General features: G+C 31.0%; 1 protein-coding gene across 3 annotated transcripts in view; it reads right to left on the bottom strand.

Moving 5' to 3' along the window:
- Positions 1–21,986, bottom strand: part of LOC114325468 (receptor-type guanylate cyclase Gyc76C-like) — a 435,588-nt gene extending 413,602 nt beyond the window's left edge. For 2 of the 3 annotated variants that reach the window (XM_050648929.1, XM_050648932.1), the window contains exon 1: positions 21,417–21,986. The gene's annotated coding sequence lies outside the window, so the exon portion shown is untranslated. Of the gene's footprint in view, positions 1–14,178; positions 14,223–21,416 lie in introns of those variants that run through there. The other variant, XM_050648931.1, reaches the window with a different exon arrangement.

The following is a 21,986-nucleotide window of genomic DNA, read 5'->3' as shown; positions in this document are numbered from 1 at the left end:
CAACTTCAATATCTCAAAAAATATTAAATTTTTTTGACCAATTTTTTTTTGCTTAATACTGGTAACATAGCGCAACTTAGTCTGTAAAATAAGATATTTTATAGTGCTTATTTAAAACGCTAAAAATAATTATTTGCGAATTTGTTTTTTAAGTTTTATATACAATTATTTAAATAAATAGGGGGTCAAATTTAATTTAGTAAGTCTTATGTGAAAGATTTACCCTTCAGCTTTGTAGAAAAAAATCCCATAGACCTTCATTGATAAGTGAATTACCTCAGCAGTTAAAAAAGTATTTTTTTTGCAAAAATGACCCCTTTTTAATTATTTAAATAATGATCCCCTTGTATGATTTGGATACTTTCTTGAAAATATCTTTTGTACCCACCTAAACTTTGATATAAAATTTGTTTTAACCTGTACGAATTTACATTTTGACTTTTTTTTATTTTATTAGGCTATAGATGATGCTATAGCATCTTCGGTAATTATTTTAAAAATTACACCGAAAAGATGACAAAAAAAATTGATAATTAAAGTAAAATTTGGTTACCATATATATAATGGCAAAAAGGGAATGTTAACAACGTATTAGCAGCAAATCTTTTCAAGTACGCCAAGTGGTCTGGCCGTCTCTTCTGTGCAACTCGCTCGTTTAATAAATGAATAAATACTCCGTTGGACTACATAATTCTTAATTTAATGTCATTTTAAATTGCCGTACATTGAAAGAGCAAACACTCTTTCGCATTCCCAAAGAAGAATTATTGTTAAGGGTCATTTCTTCATAAATACAAACTGTGATCATTCCACCAAGAGGTCAGTTTATCGCGATGCGAATAGTACACCATCTGCGTCGAATAAAAACTACATATATTGTACTTACATCGGAAAAGTCTAGGGATATTTTTCGAAACAGACGTAATTTCTCCTTTAATTGTTTTGAATAAATAATAATGATAGGGGAGCGAAGTATGCTAAATGTGCAGCCACTCGAGCGCTTTGGGGACCTATTGGGTTGTGAAGAGTAGGTCCTAAAACCAAAAAAAGTTAAGTAAAGTTTTCCATTTTTGTGGGGACTTTCCATTTTTAATTTAATTTTCCATTTCCAACAATCTTTTTTTGGATTATAGCGCCATCTATCAATAATTTGAAAAAATGTTTCAAATAAAAGTTGCTTATTTTTACGTAAAGAATCCAAATCTGGAATAAAAATTTGGGGCTCCTATTTAAGGCTATGGGTACATAATTCGCAAATATTTTACGTGTATCCCTACTTTTTCTGTCTTTACATGGCAAATTACGTGTAGTAAAATTCACACTGGTGTGGATATGTAAACATTACTAGAATGTCATTCTACTTGAAAATGTCATAATTAATTTAAAGAGATGGCTTTTGAATGTTCTTGGATAACTGTTATTTTTATAATTGCAAATTATTAATTCAGTTAATAAATGTGATAATTTTTTCACTAACTATGTTTTCAGTGATTGTAATAATTTATTTGTACAACAAAAACTAATAATCAATCGAGAAAAGAGGAAAAGTGTTAATGTGATTTTTTAATAATATGTTGTTATTTTGGAACGCTTACAATTTTGAACATCTCTAACAACAAAATACTTGGATCACAGGATATATCTGATGTATTCTCTGCTTGGATCTTTCACAAATAATACACAATAAATAACTTTTTATTAAGTTCACGTCTTAAATCAATTATTTATCAAATACACTATATATCAATAATATTTAATCAATTTCTCAAAATATTCCCGATGCAATGTCAAATATTTAAAATTGTCACTGATTGTCAGTGTCTGACTGACAATATATGCTGACAATATTATATTCGGTTGAGTGCGTTGTAAGACAAAGACAGATTTGGAAAATATTACCACGGCATTGTGTTCATTTTTTTCAAATCCTGAAAAAACCAATAAATATTTTTGAAAAATTTAAACGCAGAATGAAAGACTAAATTATTACCGAGGGCCGAAAGTCCCTTAGAATAAATAAAAAGTTTATTTTGAATGAGATATTTGAATTTAAAAATCACACTAAATTTTCTCTTAGTTTTTTCACCCCTGTAACTTATTAAAATAAACATTGTAGAAGTTCTCAGGGACTTTCGGCCCTCGCTAATAACGTAATCTTTCATTCTGCGTTTAAATTTTTCCAAAATACTTATTAGTTTTCTCAGGATTTGAAAAAAATGAATCCCCATTTGAATAGCATTGCAGCCGAAAATACGTTCCGATCCTCTTAAGATTTTAAAGTAACCCCCCACCCCACCTCCATGGGGGTCGTGTTTGGTACACATGGTAAATTAGTTTGAACAAGTTATCCTCGAAAAATGCGTAGTTTTCCCGTGTTTTGAGTTTGAAACTACAATATTTAGCATTTGGCGAAGAAGAGCTAACATGTTTAAAGTACCTATAGCTCGATTACTATTGGTCTTGAAGACAATTAAAAAAAAAAGAATGTGTGTGTACTTTGTACGCACGTAAGAAGTTATACTTCTATTATAATATAATCTAACTTCATATTATGATTTCAACGAAATCAATATAGGTACCTATCTACTTTAAACAGTTTTTTTGTATTGTATTTAAATATTAAACTAATTTTAGAAAGAACAAAAAGAATACCAAAAATTAAAAAAAAGGATATGACTTTGTCCGGATTTGAACAGGGGACCTCTCGATCCCTAGGCGAATGCTCTACCAACTAACATGAAGAAAAAAGTTTTCGACCAATGCGTGCTACCGGTGATGACCTATGATGCAGAAACATTATCGCTCACAAAGAAAAACGCACAAAAACTAAGAGTAGCGCAGAGAAAAATGGAGCGATCAATGATAGGGGCCACTCTGCGAGACAGGATTAGAAACGAAGATCTACGAGCTAAGACCAAAAGTCATATACGTCATTGAAAGAAGCTGTAACTTAAAATGGAAATGGGCTGGACACGTTGCCAGAATGAAGGACGGAAGATGGACTCGTAAACTAGTTGAATGGAGACCAAGAGCCGATAAACGTAGCAGAGGAAGACCACCAATACGATGGCAAGACGACTTATATACGAAAGACAACAAAAAACTGGATGCAGAAAGCACAAGATAGAACACTTTGGAGACAAACAAGGGAGGCCTATGTCCAGCAGTGGATTGAGAGAGGCTGATGATGATGATGAATTACAATCACGGCGACAGATACATTAATTGAAAATAAACATTATCAATAATACTTATTAGGAGGAAGACAAATCCACAGACCTAAAAATTATAATAAATATACACTCACCGGCAGAGAAAACGGGCACCCCAAAAAATGGGTCATTTTTAATGTCTTGTATTTCCTAAACCTGATGTCCGATTTAAGTAACTTTTTTAATATGTTATAGCCTTATTCTTTATCAATATCGCTGTAATAATATTGTTGCTAGACAGGTACATTGTCATTGTATACAGGGTGTACGAATCAAACTGTGTTTTTTCTCAAACTTTGGAACACCCTGTGGAATGTTCTAGCTTTTATAAAATACTGAAATTATAACCAAACTATAGCCTCAGGTTTTCTTAACATTCTGTTTTTTGATTCATTCGCTTATGTTGGATAATAAAAAAGTTAAGCACTTTAACAACTACCCCTGTTTTTCGTTAATACAGGGTGTTTTTAAATAAGTACGGCAAACTTTAAGGGGTAATTCTGCATGATAAAATAATGACAGTTTGCTTTATAAACGTATGCCCGCAAATGCTTCGTTTCCGAGATAGGGGGTGTTGAAATTGTTCTTACAAACTGACGATTTATTTATCTCTCTAAAACGGTTTATGATATGCAAATGAAATTTGGTAGATTTTAAGAGGTAGTTATTGCGCATTTTTTGGCATACAATTAAGAATTTTATATTCACCATTGGCGTACATACGGGTATAAATATTTTAGATATATCCCGTATGCACGCCAATGGTGAATATAAAATTCTCAATTGTATGCCAAAAAATGCGCAATAACTAGCTCTTAAAATCTACCAAATTTCATTTGCATATCACAAACCGTTTTAGAGCAATAAATAAATCGTCAGTTTGTAAGAACAATTTCAACACCCCCTATCTCAGAAACGAAGTATTTGCGGGCATAAGTTTATAAAGCAAACTGTCATTATTTTATCATGCAGAATTACCCCTTAAAGCTTGCCGTACTTATTGAAAAACACCCTGTATTGACGAAAAACAGGGGTAGTTGTTAAAGTGCCTAACTTTTTTATTATCCAACATAAGCGAATGAATAAAAAAACAGAATGTTAAGAAAATCTGTGGCTATAGTTGGGTTTTAATTTTAGTATTTTATAAAAGCTAGAACATTCCACAGGGTGTTCCAAAGTTTGAGAAAAAAAACACAGTTTGATTCGTACACCCTGTATACAATGACAATGTACCTGTCTAGCAACAATATTATTACAGCGATATTGATAAAGAATAAGGCTATAACATATTAAAAAAATTACTTAAATCGGACATCAGGTTTAGGAAATACAAGACATTAAAAATGACCCATTTTTTGAGGTGCCCGTTTTCTCTGCCGGTGAGTGTATTTACTAAAAACACTAATAATATATTCTTTTCACGCACCCCTTATTTGCGCTACATAACTTAAAAGATGTAGCGACTAATACCGTACTGTCGGTGTGCGCATGCGCCAGGGAATGTAAAAATTCACCCTCGTGCCTAAAGAAGTATAACTTCAAAAAAAAAACGGCTTTGTTCATTTTTTCAAAAGCTACATTTTCGTTAAGAAAAGTTGTTTTGATAAAACGAAAATTTTTTGAGTTATTAGCAGAAAGCTGATTAAAAACATTGATTTTTTCGATATAAAATTAACACTTTCGATAGCGAATAAATCAAAACTGTTAATTTTATCAAAAAAATGTATAGAACGTTTTTTGCTTAGAGTAAATATTTTTACCAACTTTTGCGGTCAAATTATAATACAAAATTTCCACCCCCGAGATGGGGTGGCAACCACCAGCATAGTAAAAGCGCCTTTTGGCATGATATAAATTTTGATCCTTGGACTATCCACTACTTATTCTCAAATTTTCAAGCAAATCGATATATTCTGTAAAAATTGCGAGGTTTTGTCCTATTTTAAGCTTCATTACTTGGACTATTGACCGTAAGATTAATTCTCCATTAATTGTGCTATCATGCATTTTCAAATCGAGTATAAGTATTACAAAGTTCAGACCAACATTTTTGTCAGGATGTTTTTTAGACCAGGGCGCATCTGTAAAAGTATTAGTACATTCGGACGTTGAGAGGTGACTCATATTTTTTTGTAGAAATTGCTTGAAAATAATTCATATAATAATATTTGAGATATCCTCCCACTCAAAAAGGTCCGCAACATTGTTTAAATAATCAAAATGTCAAAAAATGAAGGAAAAATTCGATTTTTTTCTTCGTTTTTTGATTATAACTTTAAAAGTATTCATTTCCGAGAAAAGTTGTATTGACAAAAAAGTTGCGTAATTAAATTTTCTACAATAAAGGATTCGTTAAAAATTTTAAAAATTGTCACCCTTGTTGCAAAATCGCAATAATTGCGAAAAAAACGATAAAAAACAAGTATGCGCGTTTTACGTTTTTCAACCATTTATGCTACACTTAGGACCTTCATATTTTACCCAAAAAAACTTTATGATATAAGAAAACAATACTGTGAATTTCATTAAGATCGGTTCAACAGATTTTGCAAAATAAATTTTGCAATCCAGCTTTCGCAAAAAAAAATCATTTTTTCAAAATGTTGCAGGACTAAAAATAAAGCAGACAGCCAGTTGCATTTTTTCTACATATAGAATAATACTTTACCTTTCATTTGCAATTTGCAAAATTAAAATACGTTAACTAATACAGCGTCAGGAATTTTTTTAAATAAACATTAATTTTTGGAGCTACGCGCAGGACAGCGGATACGTTTGCTCTGATTGGGCATTCCAATGACCCTTGATAATGATTGATAAATTTTAATTTTTAGTACATTTCGATATAAATAAATACATTTGTTTATTGCAAAATAAAAACACATACTCTGTCCTTTGAAATTACACTTTTTTTGGCAAAAACTTTCTTTGTTCATATATTTTAACTTAGAGAATAAAAGTTTATTGTTTTTAAACATATACAATTGTTTAAACAATATTTCACTAACAATAATCAAATTAGTTTGATTTTTGTGGAATTAAAATATTAAAATAAAACAAAATATAGAGTAAGAAAATAATATATTAGATAAAGATTTAAAGAAATTTTGGTGGATATCAACTTGTGTGAATCGAACACCACTGTCCTGCGCGTAGTACCAAAAATTAATGTTTATTTAAAAAAATTCCTGACGCCGTGGTAGTTAACCAATTTTAATATTGAAAATTGCAAATGAAAGGTACAGTATTCTTCTATATGTAGAAAAAATTTCAACTTGCTATCTGCTTTATTTTCAGTCCTGCAGCATTTTGAAAAAATGAATTTTTTTTGCGAAAGCTGGATTGCAAAATTTATTTTGCAAAATCTATTGATCTGATCTAAATTAAATTTAGAGTATGATTTTATTATATCATATAGTTTTTCCAGGTAAAATATGAAGGTCTTAAGTGTAGCACAAATTGTTGAAAAACGTAAAATGCAAATACTTGTTTTTTTATGGTTTTTTCGCAATTATTGCTATTTTGCAACAAGGGTGACAATTTTTAAAATTTGTAACCAATCCTATATTGTAGGAAATTCAATTACGTAACTTTTATATCAGTACAACTTTTCTCGGAAGTGAATACATACTTAGTTAAAAAATGAATGTGTGTGTAATTTGTACGCACGTAAGAAGTTATACTTCTATTATATGATTTAAACGAAATTAATATACTTTTTATTTATATTTTGTTTAAATATTAAACTAATTTATACTTACTACTTCTCAAACATTTTTATTAGAACAGTGCCAAAAATTAAAATAATAAAAGAATAAAACACACACAAACACATTAAACAAGCCACAAATGATGTCTGAACATTAATTGTCGAAAAATTTTTTAACTAAATACGTATTTTCTGAAAATACAATTATATAATAAATATACTTACAATCATAAAATGTATTAAAAAAAAAAACAAAAAAGAAAGTTTCTATTGGGACTCGAACCAGCGCTGATAAGAGCGGTTGGTATTGGAATTCATTCGCCTTCTCCGCTTAGCCACGGACACTATGTGTCATTATTTACGAAGATCGACTAACTAAACGGATTAAACTTGTGATATTTTGATATTTTGAAAATTGATCAAATTATTTTAATTTTGAATTGAAATGATTTAGAATTGAAAAAATACAACAAAACATAGAGTAAAAAAACAATATATTAGGTGAATATTGATAGAAATTTTGATGGTAATCAAATTATATAAATAAAAGTATTACATACTATGTATTTTGGCATATCAAATAGGTAGGTTTATACCCATGATACATTAACAATTATTACGTACCTGTTGCTTTTAAAAACTATTTAAAAGTCACTACAATATTATAAACTTTTTTGTTTCTGTCCTCACAACAATAAAACTAATATATTATACATTTGTTTACCTTTACCTCCAAACCACAGCTGTCCTACAGCTGCCATATCGGATAATTTTTGACATGTCATTTGAACATCCAATCAGAACAAAGTTATAATGCGCATGCGCCGGGCTGATAGGTTTTAACATATAAAAAAATCACCCTCTATCGCCGGTCAAGAAGTATAACTTCAAAAAGTAATAGTAGAAAGTTATAATCAAAAAACGAAGAAAATAATCGAATGTTTCCTTCATTTTTGACATTTTGATTATTTAAACAATGTTCCGGATATTTTTGAGTGGGAGGATATTATTATTATATGAGTTAATTCCAAGAAATTTCTGCAAAAAATATGAGTCACCTCTCAACGTCCATCTCAAAACAGATACGCCCTGGACTATTTAGACTAAAGAATGAAATTACGGAACTATTTTAATTACGTTCTCCGTTATTGTATTTGTTCTGAGTTTTTAATATATAGATGTTATAGAAGTGCACTCAGTGAGTCCCAGTAACGTTTCTACTATTACTTTTCAAACCGATCTCGCTACGAAAAAAGTTCAGTGGACTCTATGGCCATCAAAACCATGAGCAGCTGCTCCATCACTGGCTTTTAAAGTTTAAAAGTTTCATTGAAAGTGAACAGCATCGGTGGAATTTTTTTCCTGCAACTAAATAATTCCTGAGCGTTACATTCAACAAAAAAATGGCGATTTCATGGTCGTGCTCGGATATTTATGTATAATTGGTAGGTGCTGTGCTTTGCGATATTTTCAATGACTTTCAGTAAACCAAAAATGTATTAAGGTTAGGTTGCCAAATCGTGAGAAAGTGTATACATTATGTGGCTGTAATTATCGAAAGGTTAAGCAGGTCTGGACAACAAAGTCTACCGGCAAATTATCGGTTATTGCATAGCTAAAATTGATAAAGATATAAAAAAAGAATGTGTGACTTTGTACGCACGTAAGAAGTTATACTTCTATTATATGATTTCAACGAAATAAATATACTTTCAACAGGTTATTTGTATTTAAAGATTAAACTAATTTTTACTTACTACTTTCCAAAAATTTTTCTTAAAACAATACTAAAATAAAAAAAAGTTAGATAACACACGGATTCGAACCAAGGACCTCTTGATCTCCGGTCGAACGCGCTACCACCGAGCTAAACTCCCTTTGCATTGACAGCTTACAAAATTTCTCATACATACTGATAAATTTAATAGACCAAGTGAGGTATAAAAATACTTTAAAATTTAAAGTAAATATCCTTACTATCCACAGAGAGCGGCAGTTCTCACCAGTGGCGCACAACACCCCTACAAGCGACACTATATATACACGAAATTTTCGATTTTCTAAACCTGACTGAATGGAAAATTGGGCCACATCCCATCTTAAAGTTTACGAAAAGACTCGTCCATCCATATGTTACTTCTCCATTTTGGTCCAAGGGTGTGGAATTTACGGCCCTTCCCATTTAAAGCCTGTTTTTCGTTCTCGTCCCCAAAACTCCCAAAAATTTCAAAAATTTAAGCCCGACCTTTGCGGCTTCTGATAGCATAGATCATTACCTTTCCAACGCATGTTTAATTTTGAAAATCGGTTGTACCATCCAAAAGTTATCGAGCTCAGAAATATGACTCTATTTTTATTTAAAAAATGGAAAATGTTTGTGGATATGTATGTTTGTATGTATGTATGTATGTGGAAAAGTTAAACTGATCTGAATCTTTTTTTCTGTGTTTCAAGAGGGTGTGAGGGCCGATTCAGAACCGGTCTAATTTTTGACTTCTGACTACCCGTAAGTTAGCTAGAGGACTAAGTAGATACAAAATAGCATATTTTTTGGGCGTATATATCTTAGGTTCAAGAAAAGACAGAAAAACCGCAAATACACCAAATTAATAGGGTTGAGTTAAGCTTTCAAATGGCCCTTAAGCGATCAAGCTGAGACATACGCACTGCTCACCATAGCCAAAAAACTGAAAAATTAAACTTTGAAAATTTTGGTTTTTCGACAATTACTCAAAATTTCAACCTACGAATTGCGCCAATAACTGAGCGTTTGTAGAAGGACTCAGGACGCGTCTAACGGTGTATACCTTATATCTGGGAAAATTCGAATTTTTAAGTTATAGGGTTCATAAGTATGATCAAATCTATTTCTTATGGAAAAAACGGTTTTTCAAACGCACAATAATTCCTGTAATACGTTCAGTTATCATACTCCATCTTGGATGCATCAGATACTACTTGTCAATACGTTTCAAATTCATGTTTAGTGATCAACATCAGGTAAGCCGTTCAGAAATTATAGAGCTCCAAAGGTATAATTAGTCCAGGAACTGAAATTTTTCACTTCGCAATTTTTACAGAATGGATAGATTTGTTTAAAAATTTGACAATAAGTAGTGGATAGTCCAAGGATCAAAATCTATATGATGTCGAAAGACGCTTTTACCAAGGGGGTAGTTGCCACCTCATCTCGAGGGTGGAAATTCTTTTTTATATTTTGACCGCAAATGCTGGTAAAAATATTAATTATAAACAAAAAATGTTCATTATACATTTTTTTGATAAAATTAATAGTTTTCGATTTATTAGTTATCGAAGCTGTTAGTTTTATATCGGAAAGATTACCAGATAACGGCAGTTCTCGCGAGTGGCGCAGAAATACACTCCCCTACACGCGACACTATTATATACACGAAATTTTCAATTTTATAAATCTGACTGAATTGAAAATTGTGCCAACTCCCATCTTCAAGTTCAGAAAAAGACTCACCCATTAATATTCAACCATCCATTTTGGTCCAAGGGTGTCGATTTTACGGCCCTTCCTATTTAGTGTCTGTTTTTCGTTCTGGTCCCCAAAACTCCCAAAAACTTCGAAAATTTAAGTCCAACCTTTGCGGTTCCTAATAGAACTGATCATTACCTTTCCAACGCATGTCTAATTTTGAAAATCGGTTATACCATTCAAAAGTTATAGAGCTTAGAAATGTGACTCAATTTTTATTTAAAAAAGGGAAAATGTTTGTGGATATGTATGTATTTATGTGTGTTTGAAAGTTAAACCGATTTGATATTTTTTCTCTGTATTTAAAGAGGGGGTCAGGGCCGATTTAGAACCGGTGTAGTTTGTGACTTTTGACCACCCATAAGCCAGCTATAGGACTTTGTAAGTACAAAACGGCATATTTTTTGGGGGTATATATATTCGGATCAAGAAGAGGCATGAGAACCGCAAATATATCAAATCAATAGTGTTGACTCAAGCTTTCATATGGTGTCCAAGCCGTCAGGATCAGACATACACACGACTCAGTATAGCCGAAAAACTGAAAAACTAAACTTTGAAAATTTTGGTTTTTCGACAATTACTCAACATTTCAACGTACGAATTGTGCCAATAACTTAGCGTTTGTATAAGGACTCAAGACGAATCTAACTATGTATACCTCATATCCGGGAAAATTCAAATTTTTAGGTTATAGGCTTCATAAATATGATAAAATCTATTTTCTGTGGGAAAAACGGTTTCGAAAGCTAAATAATTCCTGTACCTAATAGCTTCAGTTATCATACTTGACCTTAGATCCATCAGATACTACTGGTCAATACGTTTCAAACTCATGTTTACTGATCAAAATCGGTTAAGCCGTTTAGAGAAGTTATTAAGATACAAAAGTATAATCCAATTAACGATTATTCCCCAAATGGTTTATGAGTTGTAGTGGTTACGACGCTAAATTTGATCTGACAACGGGCAATCCGACTTCATTTACCGGCCATCTCAATATATTTTTTTTCAATCTATTTCGAATAGAAAAAAATCTAGTGTACATTCGATGGACACTAGATGATTTGGGAGATAATGCAACAAAGGTGACCATTTATAAAGCTTGATAGAGGAACATTGCATTCAACTTCATACATTTAATTTATAAATAACTTTGAAAAACTCCTGATACAAGAATAAAAAACCGCTAAACGCCGTAAAAATGAGTGGCGCATAAAATATTCCAGCTACAAAAGATCTGATATGAATGTTACGTGGCGCGAAAATGGATTTTCATTTGATGCAAAACAAAATTCTAGTTTTATTTTAAAAGATTTTTACATAATATTTGCTAAATTTGAAGTAAACGCGCCACAAAAGAGTTTCAAAATTCAAACTGTATCAAAGTTACTCTTTTGTGGCTCGTTTACTTCAAATTTAGCAAATATTATGGAAAAATCTTTTAAAATAAAACTAGAATTTTGTTTTGCATCAAATGAAAATCCATTTTCGCGCCACGTAACATTCATATCAGATCTTTTGTAGCTGGAATATTTTATGCGCCACTCATTTTTACGGCGTTTAGCGGTTTTTTATTCTTGTTATTATAAAATATTTTATTCCCGAGGAAGACAAATCCAAAGACACAAAAATTATAATATATATATTTACTAAAAACACTAATATATTTGTTAAATGACTTATTTTGCGCTGATACATACATAATTTGAAAGATTAGCAACGAACTACATACTGTCAGTCTGCGCATGCGCCAGGGAAGTATACAATTTCACCCTCGATCGTAAAGAAGTATAACTTCCAAAATCAACTTTATAAAGTAATATACAAACTATTTGGCATCTAAAGACGGATCCCATGGAATGTGGCGTGGCACTCTTTATTAGTTCACGTCGACAAAGAGAAATAGAAACTAGATAATAATGAAAAGAAAATAGAGCAAAGTTGGCGCACTTAACTCAAAGAAGCACAATAATTTTATTCAAAAAATATTGAAGGTTAAAATATTGGATGCGTTTCGGCCCAACACGAGCCATCTTCAGCAATTACAGGAAACAAGAACTGACCCACAGAAAGGAGGAAGAAGAATCGATTAAGCTCGATCAGTAAAATTCACGTAGATACACAAACATATTAAAATTTTTTAAAACGATTTATATTATTGCGTTTAAAAAATAGTGGTTGTGGGGGAAGATGTGTTGAAAACACTCAAAAAAATTTAGTTCGTAATCTTGATTAACAGTGACTATTGAATAGTATTTCGTTGTAACAACAATTTAATTTTTTGTTTCAACGAACTTTTAGACATTGATGAATGTATTTGGTTACTGTCACAATGATTGAATAATAATTCGGTACATTAATCAATATCGCACAAAAGAGGTGGCAGTGTAAGAACTGCTCGCACACCACAGTATATTGAAGCGGTGCCAAATTCATTACATGCGAGTCGTCACAGGGATCTTCGAGCACACGCGTGTAATGAATTTGGCACCGTTTCAATATTCTGTGATGTGCGAGCAGTTCTGACACTGCCACCTCTTTTTTGTGATGTTGAACCACTACTTTCAAAGTTCCTAACTCAATTCTTAACATGGCTATTAAGACTTGGGTTAGGAACTTTGAAAGTAGTGGTTCAATATCGCAGAAAAGAGGTGGCAGTGTCAGAACTGCTCGCACACCCCAGTATATTGAAGCGGTGTCAAATTCATTACATGCGAGTCGTCACAGGGATCTTTGAGCACACGCGTGTAATGAATTTGGCACCGTTTCAATATTCTGTGATATGCGAGCAGTTCTGACACTGCCACCTCTTTTTTGTGAAGTTGAACCACTACTTTCAAAGTTCCTAACCCGCGGCAAATGGTAGTGTAAACGAAATGCTCGTTGTACACGCAGAAAATTTTCACCATTTTTATAATAAGCTTTCACAGCAAATGCGCGTTGTTCACAAGACCACGCCTCCATTTATAACTAAACTTCCCACTTTCTAGATTCACAACGTTTAGGGCACAAGCCCGCGGCATCTCTATTTTATCGTCAGCAGCGTTGTCAAATCGTATTGTTTCACTGAATCACTCTTTATTTTTTGGTCTTTGCACGGATATCAACAGTTTACTCTAAATAACCGCAAAATATTCCACAATTGTCTAATAATATCTTAATACGATAAAAGCCAGTACCTACTACGCGAATACTCGAATATATACATACTACTCGATAAAATTTCATAAACAAAAATATAGGAAAACCGGAAGCCGATTTGACCACAAACATTTTTTAGCACGTCGTATTATCGTTATTCGACTAATTATAAAATTATAATAAAAATGACTCATCAAAAATCTAATTGTTGCTCTGATTTTAATTTCTATTCTTTGTTATTCACGCATTTGGATAGTCAACGACATCGCATTAGCAAATTTGAGATTCGCCGTTTACTTTTACCGCAATATTGCAAAAAACAAACGTTTTGGGGAATTTTTGTAGTAACTTATTGTTAAAAACGAAGTCATCATGTTGTGTTAATAACGGTTGTTTTTATAATTTGTCATTTTAAGACTCGCCGAAATACATTCTCGTTCCAAAATGACACAATCGTTAATAATTTAGAAAGTTTTGTTTCTCAAAAACCATTTTCTATCTACATTTTAAAATTCGCATATTCATTTATCTAGATTACACGTGTTGACGAAACTTTTAAAGGTCACATACAACAAGCAACAGAAAAACAAAACAACAAGAGGACTTACCACGGATCGAAAAAAAAATCCAACACGAAGAATTTGGGTCGGCTATTTAGATTCAGATTCTCCAAGATTATCCAGCAATAGTCCAGGCTAATAAGGATTTTCTCGGGACACTCAAAGATCCACGTAGCTGACTACTTTTTTAGTTATTGTAGACCTACAGGAAGAAAAACTACCTGTTTCCTGCCTAGAGTTTGCGTCCGTTTTTTAATTATTAACAATTTATTGCAAAAATCGCGATTTTTTCGATTTTTTGCACTCCATTAAAAAACTAAATAGTTGACATAAAATTACAAAATTCAGTTTTTTAGAACATTGAAAAACCTTCAAAATGCCGATTTTTGAAAGTTAAAAAGTTAATTTGTTGCTACGCAAACTGCAAAATAAGTGAAAATCGTTATTTGTTAATAACTTTTACTAAAACTACCTTAGAACTTTAGTGTTTCATCCAAAGTTGGATATTGGGGTACTAGACAAACCCTCAAAATTTGAGACTGGTCCTTTAATTAGTTTAAGAGTTATTCTATTTGTTTATCTCAGATACCTTTATTTTGCAATAAGATAAGACAGAAAATAATGAAGATAGAGCAATTCTGAGTATGCAAATGAAAGTAGAAAAGTGATAGTATCAAAATGTATTAAAAAACGATAAAAAAATAATTAACATAGTCAAAAATCCCAATGTCAAATTTTTTAAATTTTGTAGTTTATAAACATTTAGAATTAGAATATCTTTAAAAATGTTGTCCGTAGAAACAATCTTTTTATATATTCGAAAAGATAGTATTTTAACACGAATTTTGAAATAAAAAAAATTTAGCCTGGGCTCATTTGGGATAAAGTTAGCCATATGTTTTTTTAATTCACAGCTAATTTGTTTATAATAAATAAGGAATCTCATTAATGCCATTTTAAAGAATGGGATTTGTATTTTTTCTTAAAAAATTTGTACAAACATTATACCTTCACAGCACCCTCTACGATTTTTCAAAAATGTAGTGCAAACGATTACTAGGGAGAACCTACAAATCCAGCGAGTTAAAATACCGAAAAAGCAATTTCAAACGAATATAATTTGATGTATCTCCGGATCAACTCAATGGATTTTGATCTTTCTTTTTTAATTGGTAGGTAATTTTTACGTACATTACAAATATGCAATTTGTTTATAAATTTATTAATTAATAAACAGTCTAATTTGTTTAAAAAATTCTTGAAAAAATATTTTTTACAAAAATCTACTTTTTAATCATAGTATCATTAATGATCACAGAAAAAGTTAAAGTACACTTTAATAAATAAATGATTTTTATTAGATATTTATTTATTGAAGATAATCTATTTATTAAAGATAATCTATTTTAAAGTATACGTAAACTTTTTCTATGATTAATAACGATAGTATGATTAAAATCATGGATTTTTGGGAAAAAATTATTTTTTTCAAAAATTGTTTAAACAAATTAGACTGTTTATTAATTAATAAATGCCTAGACAAATTGCATATTTGTAATGTACAGAAAAATTACATACAAATTAAAACAAGAACGATCAAAATATATTCAGTAGATCCCGAGATATAAAAAATGATAGTAGTTTTAAGTTGCCTTTTTTAGTTTTTGAAGTCGTGCATTTGTCGGCTCCCAGCTCCCCCTTCACTTACCACTAGTCACCAATTGAACTGCATTTTTAAAAATTCGTGTAAAATACCAGCTTTTCTAATATGTAAAATTTTGAAATAATGACTTTTTCTACGGACAATATTTTTAGAGTTATTCTAAATGTTTTTAAACTACAAAATTTCACAAATTTGGCATTAGGATTTTTGACTATATTAGATAATTTTTTTTATCGTTTTTTTAGTACATTTTGATAGTATCAGTTTTCTACTTTCATTTGGCATACTCAGAATTGCCCTATCTTCATTATTTTCTGTCTTATGTTAGTGCAAAATAGAGGTCTCTGGGATAAACAATTAGAATAACTCTTAAACTAATTAATGGATCAGTCTCAAATTTTGAGGGTTTGTTAAATACCCCAATACCCAACTTTGGGTGAAACACTAAAGTTCTAAGGTAGTTTTAGTAAAAGTTATTAACAAATAACGATTTTCACTTATTTTGCAGTTTGCGTAGCAACAAATTAACTTTTTAACTTTCAAAAATCGGCATTTTGAAGGTTTTTTAATGTTCTAAAAAATTTAATTTTGTAATTTTATGTCAACTATTTAGCTTTTGAATGGGGTGCAAAAAATCGAAAAAATCGCGATTTTTGCACCAAGTTGTTAATAATTAAAAAAGAATGTGTGTGTACTTTGTACGCACTTAAGAAGTTATACTTCTACATATTATAATATAATTTCAACGAAATAAATATACCTACTTAACAATTACAATACAAAAAATTAACAATAATTACCAAAAATGAACCAAAACTTACCAATGCCAAATATTAAAAAAAAAGAAAAAAATATGAATCGTCCGGGATTTGAACCCGCAATCTCGCGATTTTTTGATCTCTGGTCCAATGCTCTACCAACAAGGCCATCAAGCCGCATGCAACTTACCTTTCAGATATACATAATTATACATCACGGTGACAAGTGAAATATAAAAATAGATGTTTTATTATTTTACGCCCAAAGACGACAAATCCAAAGACACAAAATTATAATAAAAAACCTTTTAAACCACCTTTTTCAAATTGCGCAAGTTGTATTATTAATGTTAATAAATGAAATATAAATATTTTGACGTTTCACAATTTAACAATTCACTTTTAACTGCAGTGCCTTAAAATCTTTAAAGCACTAGTGCCTTAAAGTAGCATTTTTAGCGCTCCTATGGAGTCCTAAAAATTGCATTTTTAATACGTTTGCAGAAAAATATATTTAAAAACACTAATATATTCTTTCCACACCTTTTTTGGACTGATACATACATAAATTAAAACATTTTGAAATATAACTTCAAAAATATAATATGAAAACTATTTAAAAAGGCAGTATAACTATTAACTAACCTTTGTTGTTTCTCTTCCCACAAATTTTAAAACGCAACAACCATACATAACCAAACCGTCAACCGTCCAAACCACAGCTGCGCTACAGCTTCCATATTGGATAATTTTTGACATGTCATTTGAACATCCAATCAGAACAAAGTTATAATGCGCATGCGCCGGGATCGTAGGTTTTAACATATAAAAATTCACTCTCATAGTGCGCGTAAAGAAGTATAACTTCAAAAACGGACGCGAACTCTAGGCAGGAAACAGGTAGGTTTTCTTCGTATAGGTATACAATAAATAAAAAAGTAGTCAGCTACCTGGATCTTTGAGTGTCCCGAACCGAACATGGTCTATTTCTAGCTTATTACCCTGGAGTAACACGATGACGATTATTACAAGTATTCTTTGTATGTTACCGGCCAAACCCGATTTCAGGACAAACTAGTTTGGCCTAGACCAAACTAGTTTTTCCTAAGTGCGTTAGGATAATCTAGTATGGCCTAGGCCAAACTAGTTTGTCCTATCGCGCGTAGGCCAAACTAGTTTATCCTAATATAATAAAGACTCATACTTCAGGATAAACTAGTACGGCCTAGTCTAAACCAATTTAGCCGAGTCGAAAGTAATTTAGCGAACATGTAAGGAGGTAAAAACATTTTAAAAATATTGTGTTTAACTAATGGTACCACAATAATAATTTAATTGGAACGTACACAAAAGTTTGGGGGGGTTTAAGGGAACAAAACCCCATAAAATTTTTATGGAGTGCACTATTTTCACTATACTTTTTTTCAACGAAAACTTTTCGTTTATAAATTCGCAAAGTCAGTGCGTTGCCGCTCCTGCAATACTTAGAGCAGATTTATCGATGGATTCTTATGTAGTTTTGTCTTCTGAATCCAAATCTGAAAACGGCATTTCGATGTATCTAACTGTCTTCGAGATAATCGACCTCAAAGTCTAATATGTGACGTCACAATCCTTTAACAAATCACAGATCGTTGCTATTTAGTAAGTAGGCTAGTTTTTTAATCTGAATTTGTTAAACAAAGCATAGGTTATTTATTACATTATTTGAGTTTGACACTACGTGGATGTCAAACTAAATTTTAAATTAAGTATTAATAAAATATCAATGACATTTGATAGTGAATTTAATTATTATATAAAATAAATCAGATGTTCAAAAATACAATTTGAGTATATTTTGAAAGCAAAAATTTAATAACAACTTTATATTTAAAAAGGTTTATACGAGTATACGGCCTACCCTTTAATGGGAGTACCTAATGATAAATGGAGTGTTCCATTTGTTATGAAATGAAAATTGTTATTATAGTCGGTTCTCTAAACTCAGACACAACTGGCTAGCGATTTTAGTAGGTAATTTTTTGGTTTTGCCAATTTTGTCAAAATTGGCAAAAGTACTAATTATTTAGTAATTATTTTTTTTGCCAAATTGGCAAAATTACTGACTAAACTCACTAGCAAGTTGTGAACCGACTATATGAAATGTTTGAAATAAAAAATTATGGTCTGATATGTGTAATTAAATCCTTCTAATGGAAAAAATATTTGAAGATTTTTCTCAAATTATGGATACCAACAACATTTTCATTTATAACTCTTTTATTTTTAATTTCTCGAAGAAAAGTTATTCTTCATAAAAAGCTCTTCATGGTCTAAGATTTATGATGCAACCATCATACACTTAGCATCAAAATTAACGCACCACCTTAAAAATGGGACATTTTTGATGTTTCGTATTTCCTAAACGTGTTGTCCGATTTTAGTGATTTAGTATGTTATAACCTTATTCTTTAGGAATATCGATGAATGAATATTGTTGCTGAACATGTAAATGTCATTGTATACCGGGTGTAACAATCATACTGTGTTTTTTCCTCAATGTTCGGAACACTCTGTGTAATATTTCAGCGTATATAAAAGATTGAAATTAAAACTTATTTGTAGCTTTAGGCTTTCTTAACATTTTGCTTTTTGATTCATTCGCTTATGTTGGATAATAAAAAAATTAGGTACTTTAACAACTAGCAACGTTCTTCATCAATACAGGGTATTTCTAAATAAGTGCGACAAACTTTAGAGGGTAATTCTGCATGAAAAATAATGATGATTGATTTATAAACATATGTCCGCAAATGCTTCATTTCCTAGATACGGGATGTTGAATTCTTTCTTACAAACTGAAGATTTATTTATTGCTCTAAAACCGGTTGAGATATGCAAATGAAATTTGGTAAGTTTTATGAGGTAGCTATTGCGAATTTTTTGACATACAAATAAGAATTTTATATTCGCCATTGGCGTGCATACGGGTAAAATGACCGGGTAATATGACCCGTATGCAAGGCAATGGTGAATATAAAATTCTTAGACGAAGACGAAGTAGTTTTCAATCCTAATAGTAAATTATTAATATTGAAAATATTAAAAATAATACTAAAAGATTTTTAAATTGAAAACTTATTGGTACACTTTCTTGGTGAAAATGGTATACATTTTTATTTTATAAAATTCTTAATTGTATGTCAAAAAATGCGCAATAACTACCTCTTAAAACAATCTAAATTTCATTTGCATATCTTAACCGGTTTTAGAGCAATAAATAAATCATCAGTTTGTAAGAAAAAATTCAACATCCCGTATCTCAAAAACGAAGTATTTGCGGACATATTATGTTTATAGAACAAACGATCATTATTTTTTCATGCAGAATTACCCCTTAAAGCTTGTCGCACTTATTTATAAACACCCTGTATTGATGAAGAACGTTGCTAGTTGTTAAAGTACCCAACTTTTTTATTATCCAACATAAGCAAATTAATCAAAAAGAAAAATGTTAAGAAAGCCTAAGGGAGCGTTCAAGTATTACGTAACGTGATTTTTGAAGATTTTTGACCCCCCCCCTCCCCCCTACGTAACGGACTCTAATGGGCGTTTAACTATTGCGTAAGTATACAATGACACTTACCTGTTTAGCAACAATATTATTACATAGATATTCTTAAAAAGAACAAAGCTATGAAATACAAAAAAAAAATCAAATTTCGTGTATATCAAATTTTATTAATTTTATACGAGGTAGATATAAAAAAAATGAATTTCAATCAAGAGTAAAGTACCTTTATAGTTCACAACATTTAAATTAGAATGATATAATTGCACATTAAAACAAAATTTTTAATTCTAAACAACTTTTCATAATAGCAATTTTCCATATTATGAATTTAAATACGTAAGTAAACAAAGTTTTCGTTATAATAATGCTCGCATTTTCAGCTTGTTTTATTTTAAATTCACCCTATAGTAAAAACAGTCTACTTATAAAGCTCACTGAGTTAGTAGTCTCCTACAAGAAAAATTAGCGAGCCGGTTTTTATATACAATGTTATTTTATTTTTCAACATAAATATGTAGACTCTCCCTTGAGTTCTAATACGTAAATAAAAAAAGTTTTCGTTATGATAATGCTCGCATTTTCAGCTTGTTTAAGATGTTTCTGGCGTAAGAATGCCAAATGTATATTTTCAATTTTCAATCAGAAATCTATATTATAATAGTTCTATATTATAATAGTTTTCGATATATTGGTAAAAATTGATTTTCATTTTGTAACTTCAAAGGGTTGTAACTTTTTTTATGTGCACATTTGTACTAAGGTAAGGTAGGCTCAATCAACCTATTTTTGACCCCAGAATCTGCGGTATAATTTATGACCAATCTTTACAGTATTGCTTTACAGTAAAAAATTGGAGTGTACAGGTAAAATTGGATAGAGTAAAAACGATTATTGGGGAGAGTTTAAAAAATATTGGAGTGAATCAGAAAGAATTGGAGGGAGATACGATATAATAGGAGAGATCAAAAAAATTGGGTAAATCACTACAGTATAAAAAAATTGATTTGTAACAAAGATATGACTTTACATCAATTTAATGCAGAACCTTATTGTTTATCCAACAAATAAGATAACTGTTTTCCTCCAAATCCCCCAAAAGTACGTCTATGCACCTTGCTCTTCATTTGTCTCATTTAAAACCCGCCAAAACGACACGATCTTGAATAATTTAGAAAGTTTTGTTTCTCAAAAACCATTTTCTACCTACATTTTAAAATTCGCATAATCTATCAAAATTACACGTGTTGACGAAACTTTTAAAGGTCACAAACAACAAGCAACAGAAAAAGAAAACAACAAGTCGACTTACCATGGATCGAAAAAAAATCCAAAACGAAGAATTTGGGTCGGCTATTCAGAATCTCCAAGATAATCCAGCAACACGATGACGATTATTGTATCCTTTGTGTATATATTCACGTGATCATTTACGAATAAAAAGTTATTTTTAACATCTATTTGTAAAGCGATAAAAACTGTTTTATTTACAACAGTCCAACTGCAAATGGATAATATTTATAATGTTCGATTTGCATACCATACGCAAAAATACCAATATGATCTACAATAATTATTCTCTGAATGACAATCTCCAGTTATTTCGCAAAAACTTGATAATTTCTCGGGAGCACTACAGCACTTTTATTTATATCAAATCATTATGGTAAACATCATTATTTAAATAACTTAACAACTTCTCAAATCTCGGTTTTAATCCCGTTACAACTGTTGCTACAGTTTTTCAAACGTTCGTACACAATAACCGACTTTACACTGTCTTTTTTCAACTTGCTAAAAACTTTTCAGTCAAGAAAAATATTTCGTTTTTACCTCTTTCGAAGATTTGGTAACACACTACCACACGCAGAAAGTCAGAAAG

This window comes from Diabrotica virgifera, chromosome 4 (assembly GCF_917563875.1).
Source record: "Diabrotica virgifera virgifera chromosome 4, PGI_DIABVI_V3a".
Lineage (NCBI taxonomy): Eukaryota > Metazoa > Arthropoda > Insecta > Coleoptera > Chrysomelidae > Diabrotica > Diabrotica virgifera.
Note: the sequence above shows the minus strand (reverse complement) of the source record. Positions and strands in the feature narration are given on the sequence as shown.